This window comes from Saccopteryx bilineata, chromosome 3 (assembly GCF_036850765.1).
Source record: "Saccopteryx bilineata isolate mSacBil1 chromosome 3, mSacBil1_pri_phased_curated, whole genome shotgun sequence".
NCBI classification, from domain to species: Eukaryota; Metazoa; Chordata; class Mammalia; order Chiroptera; family Emballonuridae; genus Saccopteryx; species Saccopteryx bilineata.
This window is the reverse complement of record NC_089492.1, coordinates 89490020-89505917: the sequence shown is the minus strand read 5'-3', so window position 1 is coordinate 89505917 and position 15898 is coordinate 89490020. Positions and strand designations below refer to the sequence as shown.

The 15898-nt window shown below is 37.2% G+C and overlaps 1 protein-coding gene across 2 annotated transcripts in view; it reads left to right on the top strand.

Annotated features, from left to right (window-relative positions):
- The first annotated feature begins 1727 nt into the window (after positions 1-1727).
- Positions 1728-15898, top strand: part of XDH (xanthine dehydrogenase) — a 106527-nt gene continuing 92356 nt past the window's right edge. For both annotated transcript variants that reach the window (XM_066266841.1, XM_066266840.1), the window contains exon 1: positions 1728-1804. The gene's annotated coding sequence lies outside the window, so the exon portion shown is untranslated. The remainder of the gene's footprint in view (positions 1805-15898) is intronic.

The following is a 15898-nucleotide window of genomic DNA, read 5'->3' as shown; positions in this document are numbered from 1 at the left end:
AGTTTGCTCAGTAAGTTCTGCTCTCTTGATTGGACCTGTTTATTTGCATCAGGTGGATTATTGCAGGTTAAATGCCTCCAGGTCATTAGTTTAATTAGGATCTAAGTGTCACTTTTTTACACCACAGACTTCCTCCAGTGGGCGGAGTCCAACCCCCAGAAGCTAGACCAGGCGTGGCTAACAGTTTTTGCCCCCGGGGCCAGATTAGAAAGGAAACTTTTTTCACAGGCCAGATGAAATATTAAAATTAAAAAATGTTAAATACAAAAATGATTCATTTAAGTAAACAAAATTTTATTATGTAATTTGTTTATGAATAAATGTAAGTAATTCCGTACAACAAATTAACAAAAAAACTAATGTGACGTGTTGAGGCGCTTTGCATCGCCTATTATTTTTTTAACATCTGGCTGTATACTTGTAGTAGCTATTCATAACACAGCCTCCAAATGTAAATCATTCAATCGTGATCTTGTACTTTTATTTAGATTCATTAAAGACAAAGTTTGTTCACAAATATAAGTTGAGCTGAAGATGACTGAAGATATCGTAGTTTATGTATAATGATTTAAAAGTACCACTTATTTCATTTCCACAGTGAGTCGTGTGGAGAATATTAAAAATTTAATCGCAGGCCGCATAAACTCGTTATGCGGGCGGAATCCAGCCCGCGGGCCATATGTTGGCCATGCCTGAGCTAGACGGTCACCTTTCCTGGAGACAGCTCCTTCCTGAGCTATTGTGCCTCCAGTAAGGGACGGGGTTAGGCTGTGCAAACACCGGGTTAAGGTTTGGTAGCCTCAGCTCCATGCAATAGGGCGGAGCCTGAGCAACTGCGTCTTTTTAAACAAACCAGAAAACGATGTTTTTGAAATCTCCACACATATACCTGAAACTAATATAATATCGTATGTCAACTGTAGCTGCACAATAAAATATTATTTTTAAAAAAACAAGAAATAGAGAACTCCAAAGAAAACATTATTGTATTATTAGATCAGGGATAAATCACACATGGGGACAGGTTATAAACAAAGAAAATGGCTACTAAGTGATACACGGTCTGTTTAATCCGTTTCAGGTCTCTGATAACATCTTTGCAGGTGTGATCAGGTTCTGTTAAACCCAGGCCACTGTCGCCTTGTCTTGTCAGCAGTTTGCAGGTTGTATTTGTGAGCATATCTTTCTACATATAAAGACCTTCAGAAACCTAGTTATTTAAGGGGTCTTATCTTCTTTAAAAAAGTTTATGCAATGCTCTCCCTTTACTCATAAAATAGAATAGGTTTTTTTTTTTTTAAAAAGTTCAGCCTATATTATTTTTTCCACTACACTAAGCTATATGGTATGAATAAAAATATGGTGGGAGCCAAATGCACTCATATTTCAACAAAATAGAATTTCTCTGTAGGCACTGAGATTTAAGTACCCTACCAAATGAAATCAGTTCCATTCTGAGTTCCCCTTCCCAAGCCACCATGTTTCTAAGATCTTACTACTTTTGGCAACAGAAAGAAACCTGGTTACTCTTAGACAGCAGTTTAGGCTGGACAGGTAGGGAAGTAAAACCTGGTCTCCTCAACTCGGGCAAAGCTAAGTAATTTGTCTCTCATGGCATGATTTGCTGCTTTAACCTAAGAGAGTCTTACTTCTTGTTATTGAAAGTAGAGTTTGAAAGTGTCACAATAACTTGACCACTTGCTTCAATTTCCATTCGATCTTGGCAGGTCTCCTTTGGCTGATTGTGTACGAAGTCGAATCTTGATCCAAGAAGAAAGCAGAATGAAAAATGAAGAAAGGGAAAGTAAGTAGATGTTGGGAGAAGGGAGTAGAAAAGGAAACATTTATTGAAAACTGACTATAGCCAGGCATTTTGTTTATTTTATCCCATTTAATGTCATAAAACCCTGATAAGTAGGTATTGCATTCATACTATTGATGGAGGAAAGATGTGAGATTTTGAGAGACTGGCTAACTCCCAACCCCGCATTCTTTCTATTACTACCTGGAGAATGAGGAAAAGTGAGAAGAAACAAGTTTGAAGGATATGACCCACTCCCTTCAGGGATTTGTTGAGAAACTTACACAAGGGAGGTGAGGATGACAGGCTAAGAAGTGTTATTTTAAAAGGATGAGCATCAAATACAAGGCAAGGAGATTTGGCAAACCTCCTGAAGGCGTAGGCTTATGTTATGGAGTGTTTGGAAGGATTCTGTGGTTTAGCCTGATGTGCATGGTGAGTGGTGGAGTATGTTCTATCCATTAAGGAGCAGGAAGTGGACAGATGCCAGACATGATCTGACCTAAGTGTTAAAAGAATGACTCTGCCTGCTTTGCAGGTAACAGACAAGAAGGGCTTAAATATAGAACTAAGTAAACCAGCCAGAGGACTGTGGCAGTGATGAGATAGGGTGGTGGCAAGAAGCAGAGTGGCAGTGATGGAGAGAGTGACAAGTGGTTGGATTTACATTATATTTTGAAGGTAGAGCTGATGTTATGGCTGATGAATTGGAGGTAATCTGTGAGACAAAGAGAGAAGTCAAGGATAATGCCAAGATTTTTAAACATCTTTTTGGCCTGAGCAATTGATTAACATTGTGATGGGGTGGGGGAATTAAGTCAAATTTGGGATATAATAACTTTGATATATCTGTTAGTCATTCAAGTGAAATTTTTGGAAAGACAGTTGGATATACCAGTCTGAAGATACTATACATGAGTTGGATATCAGGGCTGGAGGTATATACAGAAATGCATGGCATTTAAATCCATGGGATTGGGTGAGATCACTGTGGGAGTGAGCACAGACAGGGAAGAGAGGTCCGTGGATCAAGGGCCACTCTGACTCTTGTGTTAAGAATAACCACAGAGCCATCTTGGAGCCATCCACAGTTTCTCTCTTACACCCCGCATTTAAATCATTAACAAATCCCTCTTCTGTTTCCATGGCTATCACCTCGACCCCAGTTGCCAGGATCCCTCCCTCTGATGACTGCAATAGTTTGAGAACTTTCTTATGGCAGCCCAAGCAGACTAATGCAGATGGTAGTGACTTCTAGTCGTGCCTGATCTCTGGCTTTCAGCACCTCTCTCTCCTTCTCCCCACTTGAGCCCTGCAATTCCTTTTAACACTTTTAAACAATATCTCCTGTATTAAATCCCTTTGTGTTGAAAATGCCTAAGGTGATTTCTATTTTTCTGACTAAATCCTGACTGATACAGTATTTGCTGCTGAGAATGAGGGCACTTCATGTTGGATCAAACTGTATTTACTGACATGGGTACAACTGCCAAAGATTTTGAAAGCTCTGTGTTGCTTTGAGCAGCTGCCGTGGTTACTGTCAGTTTACTTGTTCAGTTGACTGAAACCTGACTCGGCAGTGGACTAATTCAATGAGGTTGAGGTACCTCACCTCTTTGGTATAATGGGAAGAATGGAATCCAAAGGCTTAGGGAGTGGAAGGTTGAAATGCATATTTCAGGTGTGGTCCTCCCACATTGTATGATGTCCCCGGACCCAAAGAATTGATAAATACGTTGATGAAGGAAACATTATAATTCCATCACGTTTTCTACTGTCTTTCTCTCATGCTAGCTGGGGATGAAAGTGATAGATGCCACTCTGCACTACATCCCCAGAGGGGCTAAGACAACATGGGACCAGTTACTGAATCGGTCAGAAGGGGTAGAACAGCAATCCAGATGTGATGACCCACTGAGGCTATTTGATCAGTGTCCTTAGGACTGATAGATGAGCAGCCAACTAAAGCAATAAATATAATAAAAAAATTGTGTGATCTGGACAATAGTCCCCGCACTTATGTCACCACCGTGTAATGGTGTCCTCTCACCCTAGTACCAGACTCAAGCCAGTTCAGTGGCTTAGAGCCTGTTATTTATTTGTTTGTTTATTTTGGTTAATTGATTTTGCTCTTTGGATTCCACCCAAAGTAAAATGATATGGTATTTGTCTTTCTCTGTCTGATTTATTTCACTTAGCATAATAATTTCTAGGTCCAACTATGCTGTTGCAAACGATAAGATTTCATTCTTTTTATGACCAAATAATATTCCATTGTATATATGTACCACAGCTTTTTAAAATCTATTTATCTATTGATGGGCATTTGGGTGGCTTCTATATCTTGGCTATTGTAAATGATGCTGCAATGAACATAGGAGTGCATATAGTTTTTCAAATTAGTGTTTTAGGTTTCTTTAGGTATATACCCAGGTATATTGGACTCACTGGGGCATAAGGCAATTCCATTTTTAATTTTTTGAGGAATCTCCATCCTGTTTTCCCACAGTGGCTGTACCAGTCTGCATTTTCATCAACAGTGCAGGAGTATTCTTTTTCCTTCACATCCTTGCCAACAGTTGCTGTGTGTTGATTTATTGATAGCCATTCTGACAAGTGTAAGGTGATACCTCATTGTGGTTTTAATTTGCATTTCTCTGATGATTAGTTACATTAAGTATCTTTTCATATGTTTATTGGCCATTTGTATGTCTTCTTTGGAGAAGTGCCTATTCAGGGCTTTTGTCCATTTTTTAATTGAATTTTTGTATGTGTGTTGAGTTGTATGAGTTTTTAAAATAAATTTTGAATAGTAACCCCTTATCAGATGTATCATTGGCAAATACATTCTCAAATTCAGTGGGTCATTTTTAAATTTTATTGGTTTCCTTTGCTGTGCAAAACTTTTTTAGTTTAATATAGGTCCATTTGTTTGTTTTTTTCTTTTGTTTCTCTTGGCTGATGAGATATATCAGAAAAAAATATTACTAAGAGAGATATTTGAGATTTTACTGCCTGCATTTTCTTCTAGGATTTTATGGTATTAAAACTTAAATTTAGATTTTTAATCCATTTTGAATTTATTCTTGTATATGGTATAAGACAGTGGTCTAGTTTCACTTTTTGTATGTTATCTGCCAATTTTCCCAACACCATTTATATTTAAAAAATTTTTAAAGTTTTTTAAAATTGATTTTTAAAATTTAATTAATTGTGTTTACATGGATTCTAGTGTTGCCCCCAATGCATCACCCCTCCCCCTTATTCCCCTCAACATCTCCTTTGTCCCCCTCCCTACAGCACCCTCCTCCCTTCCCTTCAGGTTTATCCCATCCTATCATCCCCTTTCCCTCTGTCCTCTTTTCCTCTGTTCCCTTTGATCCCTCCTCTGTCTCAATTCTGTTCCTCAGTTCTCATTGTTCCTTGGGTTCCTCAAATGAGTGAGGTCATATGATATTTTTCTTTCTCTGCCTGGCTTATTTCACTTAACATAATAGTTTCCAGGTCCATCCATGTTGTTGCAAAAGGTAAGATTTCCTTCTTTTTCATAGCTCCATAGTATTCCATAGTATATATGTACCACAGCTTTTTAATCTACTCGTCCACTGACGGACACTTGGGCTGTTTCCAAATCTTTGTTACTGTGAACAATGCTGCCATAAATATGGGGGTGCATTTCTTCTTTTCAGTCAGTGATATGGTGTTCTTGGGATATATTCCTAAAAGTGGGATGGCTGGGTCAAAAGGCAGATCCATTTTTAATTTTTTGAGGAATCTCCATACTGTTTTCCACAGTGGCTGCACCAGTCTGCATTCCCACCAGCAGTGCAGGAGGGTTCCCCTTTCTCCACATCCTCGCCAGCACCTACCATGTGTTGTTTTGTTAATGAGTGCCATTCTGACTGGTGTGAGGTGGTATCTCACTGTGTTTTTAATTTGCATTTCTCTAATGATTAGTGATGTTGAACATTTTTTCATCTGCCTATTGGCCATCTGTACGTCCTCTTTGGAGAAGTATCTATTCATTTCTTTTGCCCATTTTTTTTTATTGGATTGTTTGTCTTCCTGGTATTGAGTTTTACAAGTTCTTTATAAATTTTGGTTATTAACCCCTTATCAGACATACTGTCAAATATGTTCTCCCATTGTATGGTTTGTCTTTTTATTTTGTTCATATTGTCTTAGGCTGTACCAAAAGCTTTTTAGTTTGATATAGTCCCATTTGTTTATCCTGTCTTTTATTTCACTTGCCCATGGAGATAAATCAGCAAATATATTGCTGCGAGACATGTCGGAGAGCTTACTGCCTATGTTTTCTTCTAAGATGCTTATGGTTTCATGACTTACATGTAAGTCTTTTATCCATTTTGAGTTTATTTTTGTGAATGGTGTAAGTTTGTGGTCTAGTTTCATTTTTTTGCAGGTAGCTGTCCAATTTTCCCAACACCATTTGTTAAAGAGACTGTCTTTACTCCATTGTATGCTCTTACTTCCTTTGTCAAATATCAATTGTCCATAAAGATGGGGTTTATTTCTGGGTTCTCTGTTCTGTTACATTGATCTGTATGCCTGTTCTTATGCCAATATCAAGATGTTTTGAATACAATGGCCTTGTGGTATAACTTGATATCAGGAAGTATGATACCTTCCACTTTGTTCTTCTTTTTCAAGATTGCTGTGGCTATTTGTGTTCTTTTTTGGTTCCATAGAAATTTTTGAAATATATGTTCTATATATTTGAACATGTCATTGGTATTTTAATTGGTATTGCATTGGTTTATAGATTGCTTTGGGTAATATAGACATTTTAATGATGTTTATACTTCTTAACCATGAACACAATATATGCTTCCACTTGTTTGTATCCTCCTTAATTTCTTTTATTAATGTTTTATAATATTCTGAGTACAAGTCTTTAACCTCCTTGGTTAAATTTACTACTAGGTACTTTATTTTCTTTGTTGCAATGGTGAAGGGGATTGTTTCCTTAATTTCTCTTTCAGACATTTTATTGTTGGTGTATAAAAATGCCTCTGATTTCTGTGTATTAATTTTATACCCTGCCACTTTGTTGAATTCATTTATCAAGTCGAGTAGTTTTTAGACTGAAACTTTAGGATTTTCTATATACAGTATCATATCATCTGCATAATGAAAGTTTTACTTCTTCTTTTCCAATTTGGAGGCCTTTTATTTTTTCTTCTTGTCTGATTGCTGTGGCTCAGACTTCCAGTACTATGTAGAATAAGAGTGGTAAAAGGGGGCACCCCTGCTTTGTTCCTGTTCTTAAGGGGATTGTTTTTCATTTTTGCCCATTGAGTATGATGTTGGCAGTGGGTTTGTCATAGATGGCCTTTATCATGTTGAGGTATGTTCCCTGTATTCCTACTTTTCTGAGAGTTTTGATCATAAATGAGCACTGGATTTTATCAAATGCTTTTTCTGAATCTACTAAAATTATCATGTAGTTTTTCTTCTTCCTTTTGTTTATGTGATGAATCACGTTGATTGATTTACAAATATTGTACTATCCTTGCCTCTCCAGAATGAATCCCATTTGATCATGATGTATAATTTTTTCCATATATTGTTGGATCCGGTTTGCCAATATTTTGTTGAGGATTTTAGCATCTAAGTTCATCAGGGATATTGGCCTATAATTGTCTTTCTTTGTGTTGTCTTTGGAATCAGAATTATGCTCGCCTCATAAAAGGAGCTTGGAAGTCTTCCTTCCTCTTGAATTTTTTGAAATAGCTTGAAAAGGATAGGATTTAGTTCTTCTTTGAATATTTGGTAGAATTGCCCTGTGAAGCCATCTGGTCCAGGGTTTTTGTTTGTTGGGAGTTTTTTGATAACTGTTTCTATCTCATTTGTTGTAATTGGTCTGTTTAGGTTTTCTGATTCTTTCAGATTGATTTTTGAAAGATTATATGTTTCAAGGAATTTGTCCATTTCACCTAGGTTGTCTAATTTTTTGGCATACAGTTCTTCATAATATTTTCTTATAATATTTTGTATTTCTGTTGTATTTCTAATTTTATTTATTTGGGTCCTCTCTCTTTTTTCTTGGTGAGTCTGGTTAAGGGTTCATTGATCTTGTTTACCCTTTCAAAGAACCAGCTCTTGGTTTCACTAATCCTCTGTATTGTTTCTTTAGCCTCTATGTCATTTATTTCTACTTTGATATTTATTATTTCCTTCCTTCTACTACCTCTGGGTTTTATTTGCTGTTCTTTTTCTAGTTCTTTTAGATGCAGGGTTAAGTTGTTTATTTGAGCTTTTTCTAGCTTCTTAAAATGTGCCTGTAGTGCTATGAACTTCCCTGTCAGTACTGCTTTTGCTGTGTCCCATAAGTTTTGAGTTGTTCTATGCTCATTATCATTCGTTTCTAGGAATTTTTTTATTTCTTTGGTCTCATTGTTAATCCATTCATTATTTAATAACATGCTATTTAGTTTCCATGTGTTTGAGAATTTTTTTGTTTTTCTGTTGTGGTTGATTTCTAGTTTCATGTCATTGTGGTCAGAGAAAGTGCTTGACATGATTTTAATCTTAAATTTGTTGAGACCACATTTGTGCCCTAACATGTGGTCTATCCTAGAGAATGTACCATAAGCACTTGAAAAGAATGTATATTCTGCTTTAGGGTGAAAGGTTCTGAAGATATGTATTAAATCCAGTTGATCTATTGTGTCCTTTAAGTCTGCTGTTTCTTTGTTAATTTTCTTTCTTGAGGATCTATGTAGTGATGTTAGTGGGGTATTGAAATCCCCTACTATTATAGTATTGCTGTTGATCTCGCCCTTTATATTCATCAAAGTCTGCTTTATATATTTAAGTGCTCCTATATTAGGTACATAGATATTTATAATGGTTATATCTTCCTGTTGGATTGCTCCCTTTATCATTATGTAGTGACCTTCTTTATCTCTTACTATAGCCTTTGTTTTAAAGTCCATTTTGTCTGATATAAGTATTGCTACCCCTGCTTTTCTTTCATTTCCATTTGCATGAAATATTTTTTCCCATCCTTTTACCTTCAGTCTATGTGTATCTTTGGTTTTGAGGTGTGTCTCTTGTAGACAGTATATATATGGGTCCTGTTTTTTTATCCATGCAGCTACCCTATATCTTTTGGTTGGATCATTTAATTCATTTACATTTAAGGTTATTGATATGTAGTTGTTTATTGCCATTTTATTCTTTAAATCTTTATTCCTCTTTTACTATATATTTTTCCCTTTTTATTCTGTTTACAACAGGCCCCTTAACATTTCTTGCAGCATTGGTTTGGTTGTAATGAATTCGTTGAGCTTTTTTTTTCCCCCTCTGGGAAGCTTTTTATTTCTCCTTCAATTTTAAATGATATACTTTCTGGATAAAGAATTCTTGATTGTAGGCTCTTGTTCTGCATTACTTTGAATATTTCTTGCCATTCCCTTCTGGCCTCAAGTGTTTCTGTTGAGAAGTCGGATGTCATCCTTTTGGGGGCTCCTTTGTAGGTGATAACCTTTTTTTCTCTAGCAGCTTTTAATATTTTCTCTTTATCTCTTAGCTTTAATATCTTAATTATGATGTGTCTTGGTGTAGATTTCTTTGGAAATGGAGTTCTCTATGCTTCTTGAACTTGTGTGACTTTTTTCTTCATCAATTTAGGAAAGTTTTCAGCTCTGATTTCATTGAACAAGGTCTCCATCCCTTGTTCTTTCTCTTCTTCTTTAGAAATCCCTATGATGTGGATGTTGTTTCTCTTTAGGTTGTCACAGAGCTCTCTTAGAGTTTCCTCAGATTTTTTCAGCCTCTTTTCTTTTTGCTGCTCCACTTCTGTGTTTTCATTTATCTTGTCTTCTAAATCGTTGATTCGATCCTCTGCTTCATCCAGCCTGCTATTAATTGCTTCTAGTGTAGTCTTCATTTCTGATATTATATTTGTCATTTCCGACTGGTTCTTCTTTATTATTTCAATGTCCTTTTTGATGCTTGTAATTTCTTTATTTATATGCTCATTTTGTCCATCCATTGTTGTTCTAAGATCTTTCAGCATTCTAATAATCCTTATTTTAAACTCTGCATTGGTAGTTTGGTTATTTCCATGTCACTCAGTTCATTTTCTGGAGGTTTCTCTTGTTGATTCATTTAGATTGCATTTCTCTGTCTTCCATTATGTCTGTGTATTTGAGTGTGTTGTTTGTAGAGCTGGTTGAGTCTATGGGTTGGTGTTGTCTGCCTCCAATTTTCAGTTGTGTTATTTCTATGTCTTCTTGGGTTGGCATCAGCTGTTGTTTGTAATCCACTCTCAGATTCAGCTTTTTTAGTAGAGCCGCTTTGAAGTCTTGGTTTGTTTGTTTTCTTCTCAGTTTTCTTAACTCAGTGGCAGTTTTATTTACTGATCTCAGCAGGGGACTTATTTGAAAGTGTATCCAGGAATGCCATGGGTGTAACTTGAGACTCTGAAGGCCTGATCTGGCAGCTACTCTCTGGGAGCGGGATGCTTTCTCTGCTTCAGTAGGGCGAGGTGTATCTCAGATCTCCATAGAGACCTGAGTTACTGCCCCTCCTCCCCACTTCCTGTTTTCAGCTGTGTCTTGTTGCGCTGATTGGAGCTGGAGAGATTTCTGGTGGTGGATCACTTGGAACCACTTTAGGCTTGTGCTGTGTGGAAAGATCAACCCCTCCCCCAGCTATAGCCACTTCTGTACTGGATGAGTCAGCTTCTCAGGTCATCCCGTGCATTCCTCTGCCCATCACTGTCTGTCTCTCTCTCTCCCCACTTTCCATTTGGAAGACAAGCCAGCCCTCTCAGCACACCTCATTCCCAGGTCCCCAGGCAAGTGGCTGTGAGCAATATTATCTGCTCTTCTCCTTGGAATGAGAGCCCTTCTGGGCTCTCAGCCTCACCCTCCCTTTGTTCCTGTAAGCAGGGGAGACCCACCATGCCTTGGTGCTTCCTACCAGGCTTGGTGTGGCTTCTTCTTTGCTCCTTGGTTTTTGAGAGCTGTTTTTGTAGTCCAGAGTTGGTTTTTCACAATGATTGTTCCTAAATTAATTTGTAATCCAGTTTCGTGGTGTGAGCTGGGAGTCTGTGCGTCTGCCTACTCTGCTGCCATCTTGGCATCCTAAAATTGATTTTAGAAAGAAAGGGAGTGAGATCATTGTTGCTTCACTTTAGTTGTTCATTGACTATGTCTTGTATGTGCCTTGACCAGGCAAGCCTGGTGTTTTGAACTGGCAACCTCAGCATTCCAGATTGACACTCTATCCACTGCACCACCACAGGTCAAGCCCCCAGCACCATTTATTAAATAGACTGTCTTTACCCCATTGTATGTTGTTGCCTCCTTTGTCAAATACTAATTGACCATATAGGCATGGGTTTATTTCTGGGTTCCCTATTTTGTCCCATTGATCTATATCTCTGTTGTTATGTCAGTACCATGCTATTTTGACTACTATGGCCTTGTAGTATAGTTCAGTATTTTTCAATCACCAGCCTGCAGACTGTCCCACCAGAAATTTTATGCCAGTTCATGAAAGAGTTAACCACCCTGATGTTGTATGAAGATTATAGAGCCAATGATCTTAGTCAAATTTACTTATTCTCAGGATGATTTCTGCCTTAGTTAATTCTTCCCCAAAATAATTCTATTTTCACCAGTCCCCAATTGTATAAAGGTTGAAAACCACTGGTATAGTTTGATATCAGGTAGCATGATATCTCCAAATTTGTCATTTCTGAAGATTGCTGTGGCTATTTAGGTCTCTTCTAGTTCTATATAAATTTTTGGATTATTAGTTCTAGTTCTGTAAAATATGATGTTGATATTTTGATAGGAATTGCATTGAATTTATAGATTGCTTTGGGTAGTGTGGACATTTTAATTCTTCCTATGTATGAGTATGCTTTCTTTTATTTGTATCTTCTTTAATTTTGTTCTTTGGTATCTTACAATTTTCTGACTACAGGTCTTCTACCTCTTTAGTTAAATTTATTTTTTTTGATGCAATATAAATTGGATTTCTTTCTTAGTTTCCCTTTCTGGTAGTTCATTATTGGTATATAACAATGCAGCTAATTTATGGAGATTTATTTTGTATCCTGCTGCTGTACTGAATTTATTTATAATCTCCAGGCATTTTTGTTGGAATTTTTAGAGTTATCTATATACAGAATCATGTCATCTGCTAATAATGACAGTTTTATTTTATCTGTTCTGATTTGGATAACTTTTATTTCTTCTTGTCTGATTGTTGTGGCTAGGACTTCCAGTACTATGTGAAAAAGAGTGATGAAAGTGGACATCCCTCTATTTTTCCTGATCTTAAGAAAAATGCCTATAGTTTTTCCCCACTGAGTACAATGTTGTTATGTGTTGATCATATATGTCCTTTATTGTATTGAGATATGTTCTTTTTATTCCCACTTTGGTGAGAGTTTTTATAAGTGGATACTGGATTTTGTTATAAACTTTTTCTTCATCTATAGATATGATCATATGATTTTTATCCTTCATTTTGTTTATGTGTTGTATCATGTTAATTGATTTGCAGATATTGTACCAACCTTGCATTCCTAAAATAAATGCTACTTGATCATGGTATCTGATCTTTTTACTGTATTGCTGAATTTGGTTTGCTAGTATTTTGTTGAGGATTTTTGTACCTATGTCTATTAGGGATAGTAGCCTATAGATCTTTTTCTTTGTAGTGTCTTTATCTGGTTTTGGAATTAGGATAATGCTGGTCTTGTAAAATGTGCTTGAGAGTTTTCCCTTCTTTAAAAATTTTTGGAACAACTTGAGCAGGATAGGTGTTAGTCCTTCTTTGAATGTTTGGTAAAATTCACCTGTGAGGCGGGAGTCCCTATGTGTATTAGAAAAACAAGCCTATCTGTAAAACTCTGCAAGATGCCTCTAGGTGCTCAGAAGCCTTCTGGTCCAGGACTTTTGTTCTTTGGAAGTTTTTTGATCGCTGCTTTAATTTCATTAGTTGTAATCAGTCTGTTCAGATAGTCTATTTTTTTCTTGATCCAGGTTTGAGAAGTTGTATGTTTCTAGGAATTTTTTTTAGTGTTTATTATTTTATTGATTCTAGAGAGAGAGGAAGGGGGTGGGAAGAAAGAGAGACAGGGACATCAGTCTGTTCCTATATGTACCCTGACCAGGGATTGAACTAGTAACCTCTGCTCTTCTGGATGATGCTCTAATCAACTGAGCTATCCAGCCAGTGCGTTTCTAAAAATTTATTCATTTCTTCTAGATTGTCCAATTTGTTGACATACAGGGTGGCGCAAAGTAGGTTTACAGTTGTTTGTGTGGAAAATAATATAATAATTAATAAATAATATATAAGAATAAACTCTGTATTTTGCATATCCACGATTGTAAGCCTGTTTTGCCCCACCCTGTATAGTGGTTTGTAATATTTTTTAATAATTTTTTTGCATTTATATGGTGTTAGCTATTACTTCTCCTCTTTTACTTCTGATTTTATTTTATTTTATTTTATTTTATATTTTTTCATTTTTCTGAAGCTGGAAACAGGGAAAGACAGTCAGACAGACTCCCGCATGCGCCCGACCGGGATCCACTTGGCACGCCCACCATGGGGCAACGCTCTGCCCACCAGGGGGCGATGCTCTGCCCATCCTGGGCGTCGCCATGTTGCGACCAGAGCCACTCTAGCGCCTGAGGCAGAGGCCACAGAGCCATCCCCAGCGCCCAGCCCATCTTTGCTCCAATGGAGCCTTGGCTGCGGGAGGGGAAGAGAGAGACAGAGAGGAAAGCGCGGTGGAGGGGTGGAGAAGCAAATGGGCGCTTCTCCTGTGTGCCCTGGCTGGGAATCGAACCCGGGTCCTCCGCACGCTAGGCCGACGCTCTACCGCTGAGCCAACCGGCCAGGGCGAACTTCTGATTTTATTTATTCAAGTGTTCTCTTTTTTTCTTGATGACTCTGCTTAAATGTTTATCACTCTTGTTTATTTCTTCAGAGAACCAATTCTTTGTTTCATTCATTTTTTTGTATTTTTTTAGACTCTATTTTGTTTATTTCTGCTCTGATCTTTATTATTTCCTTTCTTCTACTTCAGTTTGGGCTTTGTTGTTCTTTTTTTAGTTCCTTTAGTGTAGGGTTAGATTATTTATTTGAGATTTTTTTTTTGTTTCTTGCAGTAGGAGTGTAATGCTATAAATTTCCCTCTTATGACTATTCTGCTGTGTCCCATAGATCTTGAGTTGTGTTATTATTTTTATTTGTTTCAAGGTATTTTTTAATCTTTTCTTTGATCTCATTGTTAACCCATTCATTGTTTAGTAACATTATTTAACCTTTATGTATTTGTGTTTTTCAGTTTTTTCCTAGTGATTGATTTCTAGTTTCATACCATTATTGTCAGAGAAGGTGCTTGATATGATTTCATTCTTCTTAAATTTATTAAGACTTGTTCTCTGTCCTAATATGTGGTCCATCCTAGATGTTCCATTAACACTTGAAAAGAACGTGTATTCTATTGCTTTGGAAAATATATCTGCTCCATGTGTCATTTAAGACCACTGTTTCTTTTTTGATATTCTGTCTGGAAGATCTATCAATTGATGTCAATGGAGTGTTGAAATCCCCTACTGTAACTATATTACTGTTGAGCTCTCTCTTTATATCCATCAAGATGTGCTTAATATATTTAGATGCTTCTATGTGGGATGCATAAGTGTTTACAAGAGTTATAGCCTCTTGTTGGGATTGCTCCCTTTATCTTATATAGTGCTATTTTTTGTCTCTTTTATAGCTTTTGTTTTAAAGTCTATTTTTTCAGATATGAATATTTCAACCTTAGCTTTTTTTTTCATTTCCATTTGCATTAAATATCTTTTTCCATTCCTTTACTTTTGAATTTTTTATTCTAAGGTGGGTCTCTTGTAGACAGCAATTATATTGGTCTTGTTTTATTATCCATTCAGCTACCATATGTCTTTCTTTCTTTCTCTTTCTTTCTTTCTTTCTTTCTTTCTTTCTTTCTTTCTTTCTTTCTTCTTCTTCTTTTTCTTCTTCTTCTTCTTCTTCTTCTTCTTTTTCTTCTTCTCCTCCTTCTTTTTGAGACAGAGAGAGAGACAGAGAGAGGAACAGATAGGGACAGGCAGACAGAAAGAGTGAGAGATGAGAAGCATCAAGTCTTCACTGCAGCACGTTAGGCATTCATTGATTGCTTTCTCATATGTGCCTTGACCAGGGGGCTCTAGTAGAGCAAGTGACCCCTTGCTCAAACCAGTGACCTTGGGCTCAAGCCAGCAACCATGGGGTCATGTCTATGATCCCACACTCAAGCCAGTGACCCTGCACTCAAGCTGGTGAGCCCAAACTCAAGCTAGATGAGCCCATGCTCAAGCTAGTGACCTCGAGGTTTCGAACCTGGGTCCTACGTGTCCCAGTCCGAGCACTATCCACTGTGCCTCAGCCTGGTCAGGCCTACTGTATGTCTTTCGATTGGAGCATTTAAGCCTTTTACATTTAAAGTGATTGTTGATAGATAGGTATGCATTTATTGCCATTTTATTCTTTTAACTATGTTCCTCTGCCTTCTTCTTCGTCTTTCTCCTCCTCCTCCTCCTCCTCCTCCTCCTCCTCTTCCTCCTCCTCCTCCTCCTCTTCTTCTTCTTCTCCTTCTCCTCCTCCTCCTTCTTTTTCTCTCTCCTCCTCCTCCTCCTCCTCCTCCTTTTAAAAGACCCATTAAGATTTCTTGTAATACTGATTTGGTGGTAACAAACTCCTTTAAATTTTTGTTGTTGTTGTTGTCTGGGAAGCTCTTTATTTCTCCTTCAATTTTAAATAATAACCTTGCTGTGTAAAGTAATCTTGATTGTAGGTTCTTGCTTTTCATCACTTTGAATATTTCATGCCAATCCTCTGGCCTAAAATGTTCTTGTTAGGAATTCAGCTGACAGACTTATGGGAGCTCCCTTGTAGGTAACTGTCTTTCTCTTGCTGCTTTTAAGATTCTCTCTTTGGGTAAACAGATACATTATGCCATTCTAACACAGAGAGTTTGGAAAAGGCAAACTAGAAATTTCTTTTAATCATTTTGTTTGTTTTGTTTTTTAGTGAGAG